Genomic DNA, 18,631 nt, shown 5'->3' on the forward strand with positions numbered 1-18,631 from the left:
TGTAGAAATGTAATGTATGAATTACATTAGTTAAAGCCATGGTTTTCCCAGTAGTGATGTATGGAAGTGAGAGCTGGACCATAAAGAAGACTGATCGCCAAAGAATTGATGCTTTTGAATTATGGTGCTGGAGGAGACTCTTGAGAGTCCCATGGACTGCAAGAAGATCAAACCTATCCATTCTGAAGGAAATCAGCCCTGAGTGCTCACTGGAAGGACAGATCCTGAAGCTGAGGCTCCAATACTTTGGCCACCTCATGAGAAGAAAAGACTCCCTGGAAAAGACCCTGATGTTGGGGAAGATGGAGGGCGACAGAGAAGGGGACGACAGAGGACGAGATGGTTAGACAGTGTTCTCAAAGCTACAAACATGAGTTTGACCAAACTGCGGGAGGCAGTGGAAGACAGGAGTGCCTGGTGTGCTCTGGTCCATGGGGTCACAAAGAGGCGGACATGACTAAACGACTAAACAACAACAATGTATGAATAAGGTCAACTCTGTACAGTCGGGTAGTTTCTCTGCACACTCACACACCCCTATCTCTATCCTCCATCTAAGAAAGCAAGTGGCATTAATAAGAGTTTAAGAGAACATTCCAGGCAGACAAAAAACACTCAGAGTGTAAGAGGCATGGCTTGTTGGAGTAACTGCACATGAGAAGTGGTTAATTTCCTTCATGAGCCTAAACCACCCATGGATAAGCTAATCACAGGTGCAAGATCAGCCAAACCAGTTCCTATGGTAAAGCAGCCCAGTGCTCCAACTATATATGTGATTAGTGTATGTCAGTTCAGTTAGTTAGTGAGTCATCAGTCTGTTGGTGTTCGTTGTCAAGTGTTACATCCTAAATTTCCAAAATTTAAAGCAGCGGAGATACAGAGGCATATAGATACATTCAAGTACAAAGTATCTGCAAAAGTCTACAATCTGTATATACCCAGAACTGCTTGAAGGAGCCTTATTTTCTGCAGCAATAAACGATCTGAACCTTTCACTTCTTCCATGTGCTTGACTAGTACTGGGAACAACTTCCACTATTTGGGTATCTCACCTAGGATTCCCAACACGGCCTGCAGAGTGGGAGTGTAGCCAGGGGAGAGAGGGCCACATAGAGACTCCTGGAGGGCCACATTTGGGCCCTGGGCCTGCATTCAAGATTCAGGATTGGCTGCAGTTCTTTCTTGAGTCTCTCAAAGTCAAGTAATAAACCTGGGTTTGCTGCCACATAATATGGGAAACAGCTTTGAGAAGTGACTTGAATTCTCTGGTTTAAATCTAAAGTCCAGTCCTTCCACCATACTGATACATTTCGTAAAATATTTATCACCACCCTGAAACTGTTCAGACGTTGGTCTCCCTCCTTATATATAAATTTTCATTTTGATTCAAAATGTGGAGGCAAGGATTGAAGTACCCCAAAGTCATATCTGAAGGAGAAAGAGGGAAGCACAGGAAAACTGGAAGGTAATATTATCATACAAATCAGACTGCGTTTACCCGAGAGCTTCAGAAAATATCTCAGGGGAAAGCAAGCTAAAAAAGCAGTTTGCATTGTTTCATTACTGTAAACTTCCAGAAAAATAAATATGATTTAAGATATTTCTAGCATCGAGAAAGGCTGTTCTGTTTCTCAGCAGGGGTTCTGACTGTTGGGTTTGGGTTTGCTTGTTTCTCAGTGGCTCAGAGGGAAGATAATTAGAATGAAAGAGCTGGAGCTTCAGAAAAAATTGAACAGCAGTTGTCAAACTTTTGAAGCTGCCATCACACACAGACAGTTAGAGAAAGAAAATTGTCAGCTAAGATTCCATGAGGTTTAAAAAGAAAAATTCTCCAAGGCAAGACTAAGAGAGAGGGGTTGGGGAGGGAGGGAGGGAGGGAAGGAGAGAGAGAGCGGGGGAGAGACTTTCCTGGCAGGATCCAGACTGTGTCCAGATGAGGGCACTATCTTGCTAACAAGTCATTCAAATCTGATTTTTCTCTATGTGCACAATTGGCATAAGAAGATCTTCGCATTCTCACTTTTCACCCACCACATTCATTGCTATTCTGCTGCTTGTCATCAAAACACTGGGTGGACCTTGGCTGAAAATGTCCACGGTAAGTTTATTCTTTGTCACTCCCCTAAAATACTCGCCCTTCCTCCCCTGGTTAGTTTACAGGATTCTATGCACCATCCTATGCATATTTAGTTAGAAATAACTCCTGCCATTGCCACTAGGACTTGCATCATAGGGAGGATGCCTAGGATTGCAGCCTTACGGCACGTTCCTATGCATGTCTAACTGTGTTCCACTGGGTTGAATGGGACTTACTCCCAGTTGAGTGAGAATAGAACTGCAACCTTAGTTGGGTAAAAAGGAAGAATTTCAGCAGATCCTACTTCTGCTGCCACACCAGCAGTTAATCCACCCGTGGCTTACTCCCAAGTAAGCACACATAAGATTACAGTCTGAAAACGTTCTTTTGATGACTCACTTACCTGTTTTATTTGATCAGATAAAGGATGGAATACCAAATCGCTTCGTGGATTTCATTTGGGGAAGATTGCTCTTAAACACAGCTATTAAAAATGCACAGGCTCTGCCTCATACAACTAGAGGAAATAGTTGTTGGCTTCAAAAGTATGAAGCAGCAACCTTCAAGCTTAACATGAGTCAACAGTGTGATGCAGCAGCAAAAAAAAGCTAATGCTATTCTAGGCTGCATCAACAGAAGTATAATGTCCAGATCAAGGGAAGTAATAGTCCCACTCTATTCTGCCTTGGTCAGATCACACCTGGAATGTTGTGTCCAATTCTGGGTACCACAATTTAGGAATGATGTTGACAAGCTGGAACGTGTGCAGAAGAGGGCAACTAAGATGATCAAGGGTCCAGAAGCCAAGCCTTATGAGGAACGGTTGAAAGAGCTGTGTGTGTTTAACCTGGAAAAGAGGAGACTGAGAGGAGATATGATAACCATCTTCACATATCTCAAGGGTTGTGACATGGAGCATGCTTGTTTCTTCCTGAAGGGTAGGACTCAAACCAATGGCTTCAAGTTACAAGAAAAGCAATTTCAACTGGACATCAGGAAAAACTTTCTGGCAGTAGGAGCTGTTTGACAGTGGAAAAGTCTCACTCGGGAGGTTGTGGGCTCTCATTCCTTGGAGGTTTTTAAACAGAGGTTGGATGGCCACCTGTAGTGGATGTTTTTGAGTTCCTGCATTGCAGGGGATTGGACTAGATGAATCTTGGAATCAAATCTACAATTCTATGACACTATGAGTGAATAGTGGTTGCTCATCTTTCCCTTCTGGCTCCTCTCTGCAGCTCAGAGTTTATTTGAGGTAAAGTGATGTCACTTGATTCAGTTCCCTTTTTTCTGCCATCTGCCTTGAAATCATACTGGTGATCCTTTGTATGGATTATGTTATGATGATGATGATTTATTCAATTTAAATACCACCCTTTATCAAAAGATCTCAGGGTGGCATACAGAATCAACAACATCTTTTACAGGGCATAACAATGCAAACATAAAACAAAGCATAGTCATTGACAGCATCATAATAAAAGCAATTCTAATAAGACGCACACCTTCCACCTTTAACCTTTAATGGTGGAAGGAACCAACTGGAGAAGCACCAACAGAAGAAGACTCAGAGCCCAGGGAGTGGTGGTGGGACAATAATGAGTGGTCAGAGGGAGAAGAGGGAGCAGACTGGGAGGAGGAGATGTCAGAAGCTGAAGAGGTACTAGGGCTTAGTGAGCTGGGAGAGGCTGTGGCAGAGAGAAGCCAAGAATCAGAGGTAGAACCTGAAGTTGGAACAGGAGAGCAGGATGAGACCAAGAAGCAGAGTCAGGGTGGTGAAGAATCTTGGGCGTCTCCCTCATCCTGCTCTCCAGCTTCAGCTCCTTCAACTGTTCTTCATATGGCTTGGTTTCCAGACCAAGCAGTTCAGAAGCAGCCCCCCAGCACCACCTTCTGAGATCAGACCAGCAGGGAGGACTAAAACCAGTTCCATCCCAGCAAGGTGTCCCAGAATGGTACTCTGTTGTTAACAAGAGCTGTTAACAAGGATGCAGATTCCCAACCTAGCTCCTAGTTGAAGTTATCAGCTGCAGCAGCTAAATCCAAATCAGAGGCCAGATTGAAAGGAATCTAGATAATTTATTTTCTTGGCTTTCTTAATGTGGGGTTCATGAAGCAATATAATAGATGATTTCAGTCTTGCAAGAGTCTTCCAGACATAGTAAAGCTGGTTCCTCCCCCCCCCCCCCAATTTTTCAGTCTCGGGACAGATATCATTTGGTGACAGAACAGGCAGTGATGATAAGGATGACTTTTTAACACCCACTTGAATCACACACTGAAAGCTTGTCATAAGACTCCCGCATGAATCTAGCTAAGTATAAAAAGTGCCTCTTCAGTGGCTCGTTGAAACAGATGGAATTACGCCTACTACTGCATGATTAAATTATTATGCATAATGATGCTAATGATATTATGCCCCATCTCCAAGCAATCTATGTCAGCCCAGAATGTTATTCCTTTTCTACATCTCTAAAAGAGGTGCCGCCATATGAATCCAACTGTATGAAGAAAAGCTTTTATATATATATATATATATATATATGCAGGTTTTGGTGTCCTCGGGTGTCTTCCCGTGTAAAAGTTGGGGTGTCTAGGCGACGTTTCGACGAGGTCTCACTCGTCATCTTCAGGCTGGTGCTTTCGGCTTCTTGTTACTGGAACAGAGCAGGATCTCAGTGTCCCCTCTCCACAGATAAATTACAGACACCATCCAGTAGCCAAACCATGGTGGCACCTCCGGATGCTGCACCCCCCTGCAATCCCTACACAGATCTGGCTGACACAGGCCACAAAACCACAGCTCGCCCCTATACACGAAGCCAAGCCAGAGCACAACTAAGTGCAGTACAGCCATCTTCTCAGAAAAACTCTTCACAAAGTTCAAGAGGTCAAGACACAAAGACTTTAGCAACTAATCCACACCTAATGACCCACCTAAGTGGTACTCAGGATATCACTCAAGAAATCACTCAAGATATCCCTCAAGTAATTAAGGAACAAAAGAAGAAAAGGCACACTAGCCTGGGAACTTCCTCTCTGCCCAGAACATTGGAGGCTATACACCACACCCCCTCAACAGTATTTATAGGAACTCAAACACTGAGATCCTGCTCTGTTCCAGTAACAAGAAGCCGAAAGCACCAGCCTGAAGATGACGAGTGAGACCTCGTCGAAACGTCGCCTAGACACCCCAACTTTTACACGGGAAGACACCCGAGGACACCAAAACCTGCATTCCTGTACCCGTGAAAATCTACGAAAGCATATATATATATATATATATATATATATTCATTCATTTATCTACCCACTCAGGCCACTGACATGCTGCTTTTTAACCAAGTGGTACACACAATGACCAACAATAACTGAGAGCAGAACAATGAAAATATTAAAATACAGGGTGAGTCCTTTAAAAGAGGCCCCGTGGATACAGAGTACATGTGTTCCATGGGGCCTCTTTTAAAAGACTCACCCTGTATGAATTGTTGTTTTGTCGTTTAGTCGTGTCCGACTCTTCGTGAGCCCATGGACCAGAGCACGCCAGGCACTCCTGTCTTCTATTGCCTCCTGCAGTTTGGTCAAACTCATGCTGGTAGCTTCGAGAATACTGTCCCACCATCTTGTCCTCTGTCGTCCCCTTCTCCTTGTGCCCTCAATCTTTCCCAACATCAGGGTCTTTTCCAGGAAGTCTTCTCTTCTCATGAGGTGGCCAAAGTATTGGAGCCTCAGCTTCACGATCTGTCCTTCCAGTGAGCACTCAGGGCTGATTTCCTTCAGAATGGATGCATTTGATCTTCTTGCAGTCCATGGGACTCTCAAGAGTCTCCTCCAGCTTCATAATTCAAAAGCATCAATTCTTCAGCGATCAGCCTTCTTTATGGTCCAGCTCTCACTTCCATATATCACTACTGGGAAAACCATAGCTTTAACTATACGAACCTTTGTTGGCATTATGAATTAGAACCCTTAAATCAATGCTATTGCACAATGACCGCTCCCCGCTTAAAACGGGGGGCGCCCTTTGCGTGGACGCGTGCAGCCCCTAGACCTGGAGCGGCTCCAACAGCATAGGCTAGGCTATGCCATCCCTCAGGTGGGATACCTGGAGGTCTCCGCCTACCTCAGTCAGTTGTCCAATCCCACCTGGGGGAAAGAGTTGCCAAGGAGACCAGGCCAGGTAGGGGAGGGATTACCTGCCCACACAAAGGAGGGAGGATTTTACCTGGGAATTCTCACTTGGCTCCAGAGCTTCTCCCACCCTACCCACCCTCAGTCAATGTCTTATGTTGCAGGTTAATTTTCCTCACATGTTTTGCAAGTTAATTTTCTTCACAGGTATGCGGGCGCTGCTACGTTAAGGTCGCTGTTAAAGGGCCGGAAAGGAATTTCCCTGCATTGGCAGGTTTCGCCTTTCCCGTAGCAAAACGTCACAACTTTGGCAGTATCAGGCCTTGGGCGGAATCCTTTTGTCCATCTTCCTCTTTGCGGCGGCGATACCAGGGTTCCCCGTTAAAGGGGTTTCTGAAGGGAGGCTTTGACCGTACGCCGGAAGGTCGTCATTGCTCTCCCCTGCGGCGGCGGCGTTACGGGGGCGGCTATCTCTGCTTGAACATATGTTCTCCAGAGCCGGCCCATCCCCCCCATACACACTGGATAACCCTGATGCTCCCTAGGTCCCCGGCTGGGAACTGGGGAGGGAGAACGGCCAATGGTCTACCCACGTTTGAAATTTAATAAAGTTGTGGCCAATTTAATCCCATAGCACGTTGTCTTGAGTCGTTATTCCACATGACGGGGGGACCGCGCAGGATCTGGGGACTCCGCCTGTCCACGCAAAGAAAAAAAGAGAGCAGTTAAGCAGGAATCATAAAGGAAGAGCACAGAACTAGCAGAAAAAAACTCAACTCAGGAAGGTCTAAGGACTTTTACCATTTTAGAAAATAACAACTGTCCTTCTAAAAAGGTCAATAGCAGGGATCTGATAAGCTGCTTTGTGCAAGGAATTCCAGAAAATAGGGTCATCACCACAAAGGCACGCTTTCTAGAAGATGACCTTGCCTCCATGTCTCCATATACATACATGATCCCAGGGAACAAGACATACCATGAGAAACTAATGCATGGTTTCATTCCGTACTTCAAATCCTAACCAGGGATACAGCAAAAAAGCATGTGTGGTGGTGATGAAGATTTTGTGTTGTGTCCGCATCTGCTGAATCTTTCCTACAGCAATGTTCCAAAATTTAAGGTACATTTGGAAGGTTCAAATGAGATGTTGGATTTTCAAGAGAAGTTAAAGTTTCCTCCATATATATATAGTGTGTGTGTGTTTTGTTATCTTTTCCAGATCTGATCCTGGCAACCATTTTTCTATAAAGATTCTCCTCCCTCTGCTCTTCTCCATGTATCACCCATGACAAGACCAAGCCTGTACAACTGGTTACACTCGAAGACCATAGGGCAGCTCACCACTCACATAGGTAGTCTGTAACCCATCTGTTTTTTATAACCCCATATAGGCAACAAAAGCAGATTTACAGTACAGCCCAAACCATGTCTATTAGAAATTTAGCCCTGTTGAATTCAATGGGTCTTGCTCCCAGGTCAGTGGGATTAGGCCTGCAGCCTTATTTAACCTCTGGTGGCTGCATTTAACCTGATTGTTGTTGCCATCCTTCTGTCTTGGGAGACCTTTGAGTATGAAGTCAAACTGTTTGAAGGTTATGGCGCCTGCTGTGGCTGTAGAGACTGATATGTTCTCACCTCAACTCTCTTTGGCATATTTCTCTGCTGTTCTCTTATGTCTTCAAGGAGCAACGGACATCTGTTCAACCTGGCATGCCAAGTCAAAAATGTGGAAGGTCCTCATCCATGATGTTGTTTGCAGATAATGCAGCCTTGACCACACACTTCGAGGAAGCTCTGATTGGGCAAGACCCATCAACTGTCTTGCCCAATCCTCCAGGGATTTCGGCCTTACCACCAGTCTGACAAAGACCAATATCCTGGGTCTGGATGTCATCAACCCTCCATGCATCAGCATAGGTAAACACATGCGTGAGGTGGTGGAGGTTTTTGTCTACCTGGGTTCCACCATGACCAGCAACCTCTCCATCGATGCTGTGCTGGACAAACGTATTGGCAAGGCAGCTATGGCAATGGCTCGCCTTGCCACGATGGGAGGATGGAAGTATGCGATGTTAACGTCCAATACCAAGATGTAGGTCTACCAGACTTGAGTGTTGAGCATACTGCTTCATGGAAGTGAGTCTGGGTAATTTAAAATTTATACAGGTCTGAGCTAGACCCAATGAGGTTAATATGCCTGTGCTTTCTCTGTGATTCACCTAGCTTTTATTAGGCACCATTTGGGTGAACATTTTTTTTTCTTTGCATAGATTAATAGTTACTCAGGAAACAGTTGCATTTGGATTGTGTGCCATAAAACTTCCAGATTTTTGCTAGCACAGGCATAATTGTTTAAATCAGTGTTTCCCAACCTTGGGCCTCCAGCTGTTTTTGAACTACAATTCCCATCATCCCTGACCACTGGTCTTGCTAGCTAGGGATGATGGGAGTTGTAGTCCAAAAACAGCTGGAGGCCCAAGGTTGGGAAACACTGGTTTAAATGTTCTTGGTGTAATAGCACAATAAGTACTTCGAACTAAAACCCCATTGGGCTGTGCCCTGATTTTGTGCAACTTCTGTTCATTTCAGTAGGGCTTAGGCATGACAACTTTCCTCTGTATACTTCCCCTCCTCCAAATACATAGGCCAATGCATTATGAAAATAATATACCGGTACCAATGAAGAAAACATTGGTTTCTTAAAGACATTTCTCTAAGCAAGGATATTCAAGCTTTTTTATCTCCCCAACATTGGAATGTAAACACAATGTGAAATGAGATTATAAATTTCAGAACAGGTTATTACCATTAGGGTTGTATTGATCACTAGTTATAAAATTGCTATATTACACATTATAAAACTTTTTATATATATCCCGGGGAAATATTGCATTAAAACTCTAATAAATTGCAACAGTTTAATCACTTGGCAAATTATTTGACCCCTTCAGCTCCAGTTATGCCCTTTCACGGTACTTGCATCATAAAAATTCAGATGGCTTATGGGGGGGTTGGTTTGGGAATAGAATAATTTATGCCACAGCCACTTTTATCTAATAATTCTATTTTTTCTTCCTTAGGTAAGTTCAATTTTTTAATCTTTCATGATATCACTTACTGCTACAGCTCTCTGTTGCCAGTTGGTGAATTAATGTAAGTACTTCATTTTTCAGATAGCATCGTATTTCATAACTCCCAACTTTATTATAGTTTTCTTGACTTAATTATAAATCATTTCAATACCCATTTAGAAAATATGAGCATCCCCGAGATTGCACTTCTGCTTCTAGTCTAGTTTTACAGCACTGCATTCATTAGTTTTAATTAAATATTTATCGAATTTTCCACGTGAAAAAAACAAATAAACACACAATAAACTGAGAGTGGTACATGAGTAGAGAATTGCCACATTACTCAAAGGTAGAAAGTGATCACATTAGCAACAGGTGAAGCATCAAGCAGAAAGAGTACCTGCATGCAGATAAATTGCTGGGTCAAGAATCTTTAATATGCAACAAGAATCTTTAATATGCATAAAAGTGAACATTTCAGCCGTCAACAGCTGTGAGCATGATTCCAGTTCTAGACTGGAAGTTCTAGACTGGAAGCACAGGTTGGATACAGATATGATACAAATGAGCATCTGAGAAAGTAATAGCCAGCAGCACTGCACAGTATTTGCTTTCCTAATAATATCATGGCAGTTGGGAAGGTAGATTTGTTGCTATACCTGGGTTCTTGAACCGATCGCTTCCCCGAGAGCAAAATCTGCTGGTGAGTGTCAACAAGTCTGCAGCCAAAACATCATTTTTGAGGAACAAGGAGGAAGCACCAGCATGCTCAGCAGAACCCCAAGGTTTGCAGATGTGAAAAAGAGTTTAGGTCTAAACAGCAACCCTGGAAAGGACCCAGTTGTCAGGGTCTAGGCAGAGGAGGAATAGGGGAGACCGCCTATCCTGAAGGAGCATCTCCACCTCCATCGTTCTGCCGGGACACTGAGGTCCAGCGCCAAGGGCCTTCTGGCAGTTCCCTCTGTGAGAAGCGAAGTTACAGGGAATCAGGCAGAGGGCCTTCTCGGTAGAGGCGCCCGCCCTGTGGAACGCCCTCCCATCAGATGACAAAGACTTAAACAACTATCGGACTTTTAGAAGACATCTGTAGGCAGCCCTGTTTAGGGAAGCTTTTAATATTTGATGAATCATTGCATTTTAATATTCTGCTAGAAGCCGCCCAGAGTGGCTGGGGAAACCCAGCCAGATGGACGGGGTATATACAAACAACAACAACAACAATAATAACAACCCAGCCTGACCAATCCAGGGAAGAAGAAGACCGTTCAGAATTACAACAGGGGTTTAAGGCAGGTCACAGCTCAGAGGAAGATGAGGGGGGAAGCTGGGAAATAATGGGAGAGGAGGAGGTAGAGCCAGAGCAGGTGGCTGACATGTTATCACTAGGAAGCATTCCAAACCCACCATCTCCCAGAAGCCAGCAAGCCTTAAAAGTAGGAGAGCAAAGACCTCCGAGACAGATGGCCCTAAGTGGCAACCTTAGAGGGGGTGGTGCTATTGACGAATGAGGAAGTGGGAGAGAAGGGGGGGTGGAGATTTACTGGGGACAACACCATTATTCCAACAGGCTGCATTCCCAAGCCTCTGTCTGTAAATATTGAATAAGAAGCAGATGGTAAGGATGGAGATCATGCAAGTACAGATCTACTCTACACAGTCTTATGGGTTAATCAGAAAAAAGTTGGGATGAGGAGAGATTATGTCAAATTACTGTACCAACAAGAAACCAGACTGAGCTATCTGTTTAAATCTCTGCACCCCAGGGGTCTAAATACTGAATTAGATTTTAATTGTTTTGTTTAAGTTTTCTGTCAAGATGGCTACTGTTTGTATGTTCTTTGCCAGGCATAGGCAAACTCCGACCCTCCAGATGTTTTGGAACTACATTTCCCACCATCCCTAGCTAACAGGACCAGTGGTGATGGGATGATGGGAATTGTAGTCTCAAAACATCTGGAGGGCCGGAGTTTGCCTATGCCTGTTCTTTGATATATTTTGGAGACTGTAACTTTACATTTCCTGTAATTCTATGTGATTCATTGTACCTGTTGAGAGCCTTTATAATTCCACTAGGATTTTGCCAGCAGCACCAGCCTACTACACTTTTTAGTGATAGCTGATCCATGGTTTGATATCCCACTTTATCACTACCCTAAGGAGCTGGGTGGTGCTGTGGGTTAAACCACAGAGCCTAGGGCTTGCCGGTCAGAAAGTCAGCGGTTCAAATCCCTGCAACGGGGTGAGTTCCCGTTGCTTGGTCCCTGCTCCTGCCAACCTAGCAGTTCGAAAGCACGAAGTGCAAGTAGGTAAATAGGTACTGCTCCAGCAGGGAGGTAAACAGCATTTCCGTGTGTTGCTCTAGTTCTCTAGAAATGGCTTAGTCATGCTAGCCACATGACCCCGGAAGCTGTACGCCGGCTCCCTCGGCCAGTAAAGCGAGATGAGCTCCGCAACCCCAGAGTCGTCCGCAACTGGACCTAACGGTCACAGGTCCCTTTACCTTTTAAGGTGTCTCAAAGCAGCCAACAATCTCCTTTCCCTTCTTACCCACAACAAACACTCTGTGAGGTGCAGCTGAGAGACTTCAGAGAAGTGTGACTAGCCCAAGGTCACCCAGCAGCTGCATGTGGAGGAGCGCGGAAGCGAACCCGGTTCACCAGATTACAAGTCCACTGCTCTTAACCACTACACCATGCTGACACTTGTTGCCGGGTAGGCTGGGGGTTCAGGACAGGTGTGACAAAGCTCTTTAACTTGACAAGAAGCTGTTGCTTTCCGCCTGGCAAGGTTTGGGGAGGGCTTTCAAATCTCTTACATTGGCCCCAGGATTTGCACCTCTTCTTCCTATCAGGATTCAGTACAGGGCCTGCCGACAGGTTGTGTCATCAAAACTCATGAAAGAGATTGCAGCTGACAGGATTACGGACCCCTTCCCACTGCCCAACAATGTTTTGTGTTTTCCCTGAGGATGGGTGACGTTCCTAGAGATTCCACTCTTTGTTCTGACACCAGTGTCAATGACAGTTTCTGTACAATGATAGATGATGAAGGCAGTGAGTCTAGAGATGAAAATGGATATTAAGCCAGAATGTATTGCCATTTGACACAGATCTTTCAAAGAAGTACCGATGTTACAGATGAATACACCTAGGACTTATCTTTATATATTATGTACAAGGCTAAGCCAAAATCCTTGTACTGGTTTTTTTTTTAATGAACATCTTTGACAGCACTCTGTCAAAAGGTTCAGTTATTTGATGGGTGTTGGGGGCAAAGTGAAGCAGGGAAGTCTTCCCCAGTTTGGATTAAGCTCTGATCTAAGAAAGAGTTCAAGGTTTGTTATGCTCACCTTTTATTTGATGTGAGCATTATGAATCCTGAGACTCATATCTTTGGCAACGGAAGCCTTAGCAACATTGCAACACCCCCCCCCCCAGTTTGCTACCTGAGATGTTTTCACTACAGAAGTCAGAGATTAAATCTAGGACACTATAACAAATAATGCATAAACCACAGTTTCTCTAAACTGTAGCACCCGTCTGTGATCAAACAAAACAGCCCACCAGGTACTTGATATCCCCCCTCCCACATTTCTGCGATGATTACAGAAACATGTGGGTTGCCTTGCACATGAGAGACAGTGATGTACATGGTTAAGATGTGGTATTGTGCTTTGTTGGTCACAAGTTATGCAAACCCGTTATCGAATGAGCTCTCCAGTTTCATTTCCCCACCTTTTGCACAAGTTACTCCATTTCACAGCTTGTACATACCTGCTATAGAAGGATTTCTCTAGTTTCCTTTTTCTCCATAGTTCATATTGAGATTGCTTCAGAGGATTTACACAATTGCAAATTGAAGCTAATTTTATTTATCCAACTACAGTGGTGCCTCGCAAGACGAAATTAATTCGTTCCGCAAGTTTTTTCTTCTTGCGAGTTTTTCGTCTTGCAAAGCACGGTTTCCCATAGGAATGCATTGAAAATCAATCAATGCGTTCCTATGGGGACCATCCGGGGACAGAGGGGAAGCGCCGCGCGCTGTCCCCTCTTTTGAAGCAAGGGGCGGAGGGGAGAAGATCGCTTCTCCCCGTTGCCGCCCCTTGGTTCAAAAGGGGTCCGGGGACAGAGGGGCTGGCAATGGGGAGAAGCGATCTTCTCCCCGCCGCCCCTTGCTTCAAAAGAGGTCCGGGGACAGCGGGGAAGACGCGCTGCGCTTCCCCGCTATCCCCGGAGTTTGCGGGGCAAGCTTCGTTTTGCGAAGCAAGCCCATAGGGAAATGCGTCTTGCGAAGCGGCTAAGAAAACGAAAAACTCCTTCGTCTAGCGAGTCTAACTCCTTTCGTCTTCCGAGGCGTTCGTCTTGTGGGGTACCACTGTATGTGTTTCTGTAATGCCATAATTTCTTCAATAATCAATGATACAATTACAGTTGCTTGTTTGTATAATAACCACAGCTCTCATTTACTTTCTTATAACCTATAACACTTGCACGACTTTGTGCGTAATGTTTTTATATTGAGCTTTTTTATTCTAGAACCAGTTATATTTATACTAACACTTTAATGAATCTTTTTCATTGCAGTACCTTCCAAGTGTTTCTTATACTACAATATTTTATGCATTTGTATTCTATGCCAGATATCTAAAGAAGGAGTAGGTTGTCTCTTTCAATATTTAGCTATCAATATTCGGGTGACTGCCAACATATTCCCAACCATTCTTTTCTGTAATTACTATATAATGCCGTATTCTGTCTCCCTAATGATACAACCGCTCTGTGTAATTTTAAAAAAATTATGGATCACATCACTCCAGAATATTTTTTGGAATGTACAATCCCACCCAATATGCTAAAAGTTTGCACAATTTCATTCAGATCACCAATTAAATGGGCAAGTCTATGAGAGTAAGTTCCATTGCACTAAATGGGGACTAATTTCTGAGTATCTCAACACAGAACTGCTCTGTTAGGATTCTCACTTACCTGGGAATAAATTCAACAGGACCCAGTGCTTTTTTTAAAAAAAAAAAATGTTTAGGGGTACAGTGGTATCTTGAGTTAAGTACTTATTTGTTCTGGAGGTCTGTTCTTAACCTGAAAGTGTTCTTAACCTGAAGCACCACTTTAGCTAATGGGGCCTGCTGCTGCCGCCGCGCTGCCGGAGCCCGATTTCTGTTCTCATCCTGAAGCAAAGTTCTGAACCCGAGGTACTGTTTCTGGGTTAACGGAGTCTGTAACCTGAAGCGTATGTAACCTGAAGTGTATGTAACCCGAGGTACCACTGTACTCTCATATTCTTACTCATATTGAAATACTGCCCCTCAATGAGGCCAAACTTAGATTCACAAAGTGTTTAGGGTTATGCATCGCCCTGCGTCCCCCCAGAAAAAAAAGCACTGACAGAACCCAATTAAATTCAGTGGGACTTACTTCTGAGTAGGCATGCACAGGGAAGAGACATAGCCATAGAGTAGCATTAGGCAAAGCCTCTCCTCCTTCCAGAGGGGAGGAGTTGTGAGCGGGAGCTGTTTCCCACGTTGGAAGGGGGCGTTTCGGCCCCTGCTCAGCTGTCCCGGCTGCCGCACCACGCCCCCTGGCAGCTGACCAATCGGGCGGAGGCTTGGGGGCGGGGTTGAGCCCCTCAAATGCGGCCGTGGCAGCGCTGCCCTCTCATTGCGCTGCTGGGTTTCGTCGGTTTCCCCCGGTGACATCAGGGGGCGCTTACAGTTGTATTTGCATCAACAGGCTCCTCCTACTGGTGGTTAACCCTTGATAGACTCACCCCTTCCTGAGGGGGGGTGTTTTATCCAGTGCCTAAGCCAATACCACTCACATGCTGTAATCAATAAAGTTGTGGCCTTTTTTAGCCCATTAACCTAATATACTGCATCCTTGTGTCTTTCTTATCCTCAAGCCGGTGGCGGGTCCTCGACTCACAATAATCTTTGCATGCAGAAGGTCCTTGGTTCAGTTCCTTGCATATGCAGGTGAAGCTGTGAAAATCCCCATCTGTATCCCTGGAGAGCAACATCCAGTTAGGGCACAGACAAGGCTGAGCTAGATGAACCAATGGGATAAGGCAGCTTCACATTTTCATATGAGTGCACTGTTTGTGAACTTATACATTTTTGCAGGTACCGCTCTGGCGGGAAGGTAAACGGCATTTCCATGCACTGCTCTGGTTCGCCAGAAGCGGCTTAGTCATGCTGGCCACATGAGCTGTATGCCGGCTCTCTTGGCCAGTAAAGCGAGATGAGCACCGCAACCCCAGAGTTGGTCATGACTGGACCTAATGGTCAGGGGTCCCTTTACTTTTACCTTTACAATACCTTAAATCAGTAGTGTTCAACCTTTTCAGACCCTAGACACACTTTTAGCCCTACTACTACTACACACACACACACACTTTTTGTGGTTCTGTTTTTATCTGTAAACTGCCTTGAGTTCTGACAGAAGTAAAAAGGGGGAATAGTACTACTACTACTAATAATAATAATATTAATAATAATAAATTTGCATGATTGTAGTGCTCCTGTTTTGACCCACCTTGGATCAGGCCATGACCCAATAATAATAATAATAATAATAATAATAATAATAATAATAATAATAATATTTCTACCCTGTCCATCTGGCTGGGTTTCCCCAGCCACTCTGGGCGGCTTACAGCACATAAAAAAATGTAAAACATTAGACATTAAAAAATTCCCAATACAGGGTTGCCTTCAGGTGTCTTCTAGAAGTCAGAGAGTTCTTTATTTCCTTAACATCCGATGGGAGGGTGTTCCACAGTTGAAGACCAATGCCTTAAATATAAGATCTTATTTAAAAAATTTCTTAGCTGCAACATCAATATGATATTTTGAACATTCTCATACTCCACCTATTGTGTATATTAGATTGCAAGCCATTTTGAGAATTCCAGTTAATTAATATCCTTTTGAGTGAGCTAATATGCCACCTTATCTTAGAATTCTTATAAGGAAGCTTTTAATACATAAAATATCAAATACTGAGAGAGTGAGTCAGATTGTCACATTCAGTTAAATTTACCAGTTTGAAGAAAACATATACCCATGTTAATCTTTTTTATAGCCATACGTCCTAGCTTGCCAAAAAGAATTTATTAAAGGAATGAGCAGAAGGGGTGAGACTCCTGGACCTAAGGGCATTTTAACTGTGCCCCTAGTCTCCATTTATTGAATCCCTAATTGCATTAGGTTGAACTATTGGATTTTCCCCTTTTATTCCACATCCATTCATTTAGCAGTTCTGGAACTCCTTGTTGACCCCTTGCCCAGTGAGAGCTAAAATGGTCAGACCATTGAACCACGGCAGTTAACATTACTGCCTAATTTTAGGTATGGCCATTCCATCATCTTTTATTTTCAGTTGAGTAGCTTTAAATGTAAATCTGAAAACCTCACTGTTAGAAACAAGTTTGCTAATATTACCTTGCAGAATTTCCCCGGTTTTGGCTGGGGAGAGCAGGATACAAATAAAAGATGATGATGATGATGATGATGATTATCCTTGGTGGAATTTTTAAGGGTATTGACAAAAATAGAAATAATATTCCTGCGAAGACATTTATTTTATCTGTTGCAATGCACACAAACCAGTGCCATTTCTCCTGTGACCATTTGTGTGACCAGGCGGCGACAGCCCCAGCTCCCAGGGATCATAAGGAAGGAATAAAGACTCTAACAACACTATATGGAATTAAAATTAGGTCACAACTTTATTAAACTTCCGAATGTAAGAAGACCTTGGCTTAGGCCTTGGGCATGTACCCCTCCCAGTCCTCCATCCGGGGGGAACTGGGGCACATCAGGGTAAATGGGATACAGGAATTTTCTGCGAGACATAAGTGTAGCAGGCAGCCCAGCCCAGACCTTATCCCCACACGCAGGGTAGTTCACTGACAACCTTTCGGTGTATGGTCAGTGACACCCATTACACTGGGGAACATCTTTTTTTTCATTTTCTGTTGCATGAGATTTTTCAACAGTTCTTATATGTTCTTTCAATGCTGATTTCAAATCTGAAATCAATTTTCATGTGCATGCTACAGTTATCTTTCAATTTTTGACTTTTGCCAGTATGTCATATTTACACTGGGAATAAGTGGACACTGACACGTTGATCTACCCTAAACACATGGTAATTATTGTTTTGCAAACTTAATTTTTCTTTATTTTTATAGTTTTGTAACCTAAATATTTGCATTTTTCAGATCGGACTATGGCTTCTTCAAGTAGATAAAAATGTGTAAACAAGCCTGATGCCTTTTGTTATGTATGTGGCTGCTACACATTTCCTTGTCAAAGACGCAATATAACAGCATTTGTGAGGCGTGCCTATAAAAGCTGTTTTGAAATTCCCCTGGGCGACCAAGACAAGAAATGGGCTCCACATATTGTTTGTCACAATTGTGAGGAAATGCTTAGAGACAGGACAAAAGGAAAACGGAAGAGTATGCCTTCTGGGGTTCCCATGGTTTGGTGAGAACCCAAGGATCACACAAGTGATTGCTATATGGGACTGCCCCCACCTCCCAGCAAGAAACTTGATTACTGAGGCTGGGCGTGAACCTCCAAAAATTAACACTGAGAGGCAGGCCAGTCACTGTTTGCCAGTAAGTTCCCTGGGACTTGTAGCACCAAGCGCGATCCCGCAAAGGGCACCCACAATGTAAAGTGTGAGTGCTCATTCTTCACACCTGTCAGGGAACTGCCATCGGAGCCAGAGGCGGAAAGAAGGCTCCAGAGGGATGCCGGAGAGGGTCCCAGTAGGGAGAGAGGCAGCCCATCTGCCTGGGAAGGAAATCAGCGTAGCACCAGTGGAGAAGGGGGGCAGAAGGGGGAATCGGAGAGGAGGCTCCAGGACTCTTTGCCGGAGACCAGCGGGGAGAGCACAGGTACTCCGCTGCCCACACCCTACCTGCGCAGAAGACTTCCGCGCAGGGAGAGTAGGAGGAGACTAGGTGTCAAAGAACTTCTTTGCTGGAAGAAGTTCAAGAAACGCCCACTGACGGATTCTGCCAGCGACTGAGAAAGCCACGGGTGAGAGGCTGTCCAGACAGAAAGGGTTCACCCAGGCAACCTAGCCAGGAGTGGCAACAACTTACGCACGAGCAACCCCTAGAACCATTACAACACCCAACTTAGCTTTGTTATTCGGTAAATCAAAGTTAATGAGTAAAATCCAACAATCTCTGCACTCTTGGTGTAACAGACCCACCTTCTCTTCAGAAGCGCCCTCTCCCCCATGCACCCAAAATATACTCCAGAGGGTGGGCCAGGTTTTAATAATTTCCGTACAATATTTCATATGATGTTCCTTAAACA

General features: G+C 44.3%; 1 long non-coding RNA gene across 1 annotated transcript; it reads left to right on the forward strand.

The window, feature by feature from the left end:
- Positions 1 to 1,993: 1,993 nt before the first annotated feature.
- On the forward strand, positions 1,994 to 17,636 carry LOC309354431. The gene is made up of 4 exons (XR_014162292.1): positions 1,994 to 2,098; positions 7,892 to 8,125; positions 9,289 to 9,361; positions 17,518 to 17,636. It is a non-coding gene; the product is annotated as an uncharacterized lncRNA (long non-coding RNA).
- The last annotated feature ends 995 nt before the right edge of the window (positions 17,637 to 18,631 follow it).

Source organism: Podarcis melisellensis (assembly GCF_964234715.1).
Source record: "Podarcis melisellensis genome assembly, chromosome: 13".
NCBI lineage: Eukaryota > Metazoa > Chordata > Lepidosauria > Squamata > Lacertidae > Podarcis > Podarcis melisellensis.